Source organism: Penaeus vannamei, unplaced genomic scaffold (genome assembly GCF_042767895.1).
Source record: "Penaeus vannamei isolate JL-2024 unplaced genomic scaffold, ASM4276789v1 unanchor410, whole genome shotgun sequence".
Taxonomy (NCBI): domain Eukaryota; kingdom Metazoa; phylum Arthropoda; class Malacostraca; order Decapoda; family Penaeidae; genus Penaeus; species Penaeus vannamei.
In genome coordinates, this window is record NW_027213414.1 from 55,001 (window position 1) to 60,000 (window position 5,000).

Here is a 5,000-nt window from a genome sequence, read left to right on the forward strand (position 1 = left end):
CCTTCCTCCCTTCCTCCTCCACTCTCCTCCTCCCTCCCTCCTTCCTCCCTTCCTTCCTTCCTTCCTCCCTCCTCCCTCCTCCTCCTCTCTTCCTTCCTTCCTCCCTCCTCCTCTCTTCCTGCCTCCTCCTCCCTCCTCTTCCCTCTTCCTACGCGACAGGTGAGGTAAGGACAAAGGCAATGGCGCGGGGGGGAGGGGGGGGGGTAGGAGGGGTGTGTGTGACGCCAGGTGTTCCCATTATGACATCATGAATGACGTCACGGAATGTTTTTTTTTGGGGGGGAAGGGAGAGGAGGGGAGGGAAAGGGGAGGGAAGGTAGGGAGGAGAGGAAGTTGTAGAATAATAGTCTATCGAAAAATGAAATTAACCATCGATATTGATCTATATGTTTATTAGTCTATCTATCTATCTATCTATCTATCTATCTATCTTTCTTTTGTTTCTTTCTTTCAGAATATTTAACTGTGTATCAGTCTATCTATCTTTCTTTTCTTTCAGTCTTTCAGTCTGTCTATCTGTCTATTAGCCTATCTATCTTTCTGTCTTTCTTTCTTTCAGTTTATCTGTCTGTCTAATAGTCTATCTATCTATCTTTCTTTTCTTTCTTTCTTTCTTTCAGTCTATCTATCTGTCTGTCAGTCTATCGATATATCTATCGATCTTCCTTTTTCAGGTCATTTATCTGCTTATTAATTTATCCATTTATCTGTCTACGTATATATCTTTCTGGCCTCTATATCTATCTTTCTATCTATCTATCTACCTATCTATCTATCTATTTATCTATCTATCTATTTGTCTATCTATCTATCTATCTATCTATCTATCTATCTATCTATCTATCTATCTATCTATCTATCTATCTATCTATCTACCTATCTATCTATCTATCTATCTATCTATCTATCTATCTATCTATCTACCTATCTATCTATCTCTCTATTGATCTATCTATCTGTCTATCTATCCTGTCTATCCATCTATCTATATATTCTCTGTATGTACGTACATAGCACACATATAGTATACACATTCATATACAGCCAAATAATGTACATATATAAACGCACATACTTATATACTGTAGATCCACACACACAAACACACATACTTATATACTGTAGATCCACACACACAAACACACATACTTATATACTGTAGATCCACACACACAAACACACATACTTATATACTGTAGATCCACACACATACACATACATACACTCACATGCATAACAAGATGCTTACCAAGATTCATCCCCACGCATCCCCCCTTCCACCCCACCCCCACCCCCATCCCCCCTTCCCTACCACCCCACCTCCGCCTTAATTACCCCCTCTCCCCCCAGCAGGTCCTACCCCCCCCCCATTTTCCCCCTTATGCAAAATACCACTCGAGGAACACGGTGAACAAACACGCAAGTTCTTAGTGCACAGAGAAAGAGAGAGGAAGGTGAAGGAAGGAGAAGAGGGGAAGGAAAAAGATGGAGAAGGAAGGAGAAGGAAGGAGAAGAGGGAAAGAAAAAGATGGAGAAGGAAGAAGAGGGGAGGAGAAGAGATAAGGAAAAAGAAAGAGAGGGAAGGAGAAGAGAGAAGGAAACAGATAGAGAAGGAAGGAGAAGGAGGGAGAAGAGATAGGAGGAAAATGAAAAGAGAGGAAGGAGAGAGAGAGAGAGAGAGAAGAGAGAGGAAAAGATAGAGAAGGGAGGAGAAGAGATAAGGAAAAGAAAGAGAGGGAAGGGAGAAGGGAGTAACAAAGAGAGAGAAGGAAAAAAGATATAGAGGGAAGGAGAAGGGAGGGGAAAGAGAAGAAGGAAAAAGATGGAGAAAGGGAGGAGAATAGAGGAGAAGAGAGAAGGAAAATGATGGAGAGGGAAAGAGAAGGAAGGAGAGGAGAGAATAAAAAAGATGGAGAGGAAAAGAGAAGGGAGGGAGAAGAGAGAATAAAAAAGATGGAGAGAGGGAAGAGAAGAGAGAGAGAGAGAGAAGGAAGAAAGAGATGGAGAAGGGAAGGAGAAGAGGGAGAAAGGGAGGGGGAAGGAGAAAGAGAAATAAAGAGAAAGATGGAAAAGGAAGGAGAGGGAAGGAGAAGGGAGGAGATCAGAGAAGGAAAATGATGGAGAGGGAAGGAGAAGGGAGGAGAAGAGAGAATAAAAAAAAGATGGAAGAAGAAAGGAGAAGGGAGGAGAAGAGAGAAGGAAAAAGATAGAGAGGGAAGAAGGGAGAAAGAGAGGGAAAGAGAAAGAGAAATAAGGAGAAAGATGGAAAAGGAAGAAGAGGGAAGGAGAATGATGGAAAAGGAAGGAGAGGGAAGGAGAAAGAAGGAGAAAAATGCGAAAGAAAGAGAAAGAAAAAATAAGGAGAGGGAAGGAGAAGGGAGCAGGAGAAAGAAAGAAGAAAGAAGGAGAAGACAAGGAAAAGAAAAGAAGGAGAAGACAGGAAAAGAAAAGAAGGAAAAAAATGAAGAAAAAATAATAAAAGAGGATAAAAAAGAAAAAAAAGAAAAAACAAGAAAGGAAAAGAAAAAAAAAAAAAAACACGAACACAAAGAATAAAAACAAAGAGACAGAAGAAAGATGAGAAAAAAAACGAACACAAACAACCAAAACAAAAATACAGAAGAAAGACGACAAAAAGAAAAAAAAAAGAAAAAAAAAAACGAAGTCCCTAGGCGATGGCTTCGGACGCGTGGCGGCGGCGGCGCGTCCCGGGAGCGGCGTTCCCACGGGGGCGCGCGCCGGTCACGTGACTCGCCCGCCCGCTCGCCCGCCCGCTTCCGTCGCCGCCCACCTGTCCGCGAGGAAGGGCGGACAGGTATCGTTGGTATCTTCTTGTTTTTCTTCCTCTTCTTCTCTTCTTTCTTCTATTCGTTCTTCCTCTTTCTTTCATTTTTCTGCTTCTCTTTATCTGTTTTTCTTTATCGCTCTCCTCCTCGCCTTCCCCCTAATCCTATTCTTACTATTCCCTTCCTCCTGCCTCTTCTCCGCTTCTCTCTCCTTCCTTCCATCCACCCTCCCTCTTCTCCCTCTCTCCTCTCTCCGCCCCCCTCCTCCTCCTTCCTCCTCTCCATCCTCCTTCATCCTCCTCTCCTCTTCTCTCCCTCCCTCCTCCCCTCCTCACTCCTATTCTTCCTCCCCATCCTCCCTCCCTCTTCTCCCTCCTCCTCTCCCCTCCTCCTCTGTCCCATCATCCTCATCCCCATCCTCCCTCCTCTTCCCCTCCCCTCTTCCCCCTCCTCCTATTCCTCCTCCCCATCCTCCCTCCCTCTTCCCCCCCCCCCCTCCTATCCTCCTCTTTCTCATTCCTCCTCCTCCATCATCCCTTCATCACCCTCCCTCTTCTCCTCTCCTCCCTCCCCCCTCCTCCTCTTCCCATCCTCCCCCATCCTCCCCTCTCCTCCTCCTCCCTCCCTCCCTCTTTCCCGTCCTCCTCTCCCCACTCCCTCCCTATTCCTCCTCCCCCCTCCTCCTCTTCCCCGTCCTCCTCCCCTCCACCTCCTATTACTCCTCCCCATCCTCCCTCCCTCTTCCCCATCCTTCTTCCCCTCCTCCTCCTCCTCCTTCTCCTTCCCTTAATAACAATAACGGCGCGCAGGTGATCAGAGCGGCGTGAAGCGAGGGGGGGGGGGGGAGGCGCGCGGTTTTGCGTATTTGCGGTTTCCAGATTGGCGGTTTGTTTGTGCGTGTGTTTGTATGGTGTTTGTTTGTTTGCTTATCTCTCTCTTTCTGTCTGTCTGTCTCTCTCTCCCTCTCTCTCTCTCTCTCTCTCTCTCTCTCTCTCTCTCTCTCTCTCTCTCTTTCTGCCTTTCTTTCTCTCTCTCCTTTCTCCCTTTTCTTTCTCTCTCTCTTTCTCTCTCTCTCTCTCTCTCTCTCTCTCTCTCTCTCTCTCTCTCTCTCTCTCTCTCTCTCTCTCTCTCTCTCTCTCTCTCTCTCTCTCTCTCTCCCTACCTCCCTATCTCCCTCCATTTTTCTCTCTCTCTCTCTCTCTCTCTCTCACTCTCTCTCTCTCACCCCTCCCTTCCCCCCTCCCTCTCCCAGTCTCCCAGGGTCGCTAAGCGGTTCAGAACCAGCGGGTGCGAGGAAATAAGCGTGGGAACTCTTGATAAGGGAGTGTGAAGGTCACCTTTTGTCTCTCTTGGAGGTGGAGGGCGAGGTGGAGGGGAAGGGGGAGGTGGAGGTGGTGGGGGAGGTGGAGGGGAGGTGGAGGTGTGGAGGTGGAGGTGGAGGGTGGAGGAGGTGGAGGGAGGTGAGAGGGGGAAGGTGGAGGTGGAGTGGGAGGAGGAAGGAAAAGGAAAAAAGAAGTGGAGGGGAGGGAAGGGAAAAAAAGTGGATGGAGAGGTGGAAGTAGATTGTGGAGTGGTGGAGGTTGAGGTGGAGGTGGAGTGGGGGGAGGAAAAGGAAAGGGAAAAATAGGTGGAGGGAGGAGGTACAGGGGGAGAGGGAAAGGGGAAAAAAATGGTGGAGGCGGAGGGGGAGGGTGGAGGTGGAGGGGGAGGGGGAGGGTGGAGGTGGAGGGGGAAGGAAGAGGAAAAAAGAGGTGGAGGTGGAGGTGTGGAGGTGGAGGTGGAGGGGAAGGGGGAGGTGGAGGTGGAGGGTGAAGGGAGAGGGAGGAGGAGGGGAGGAAGGGGAGGTGGAGGTGGAGGCTGGAAGGAAAGAGGAAAAAAGACGTGGAGGAAGAGGTAGATGGGGGGGGGAAGGAAAAGGAAAAAGAGGTAGAGGTGGAGGTAGAGAGGAGAGGCGGAAGGGAAAAAAGGTGGAGGGAGAGGTGGAGGAGATTGGAAGGAGGAGGGGGAGAGCGGAGATGAAAATGGAGGTGGAGGGGAGAAGGAGGAGTGGGAGGAGGTGGAGGTGAAGGTGGAGGTGAAGGAGGAGGTGGAGGTGGAGAAGGAGAGGAGGGAGGAGGAGGAAAAGAGGAGGAGGGAAGAAAATAATAAAAATAGCGAGAAGAGGATCAAAAGGAAGCGATGGGAAGAGAGAAAGAGAGAGGGAATGAGAAAGAG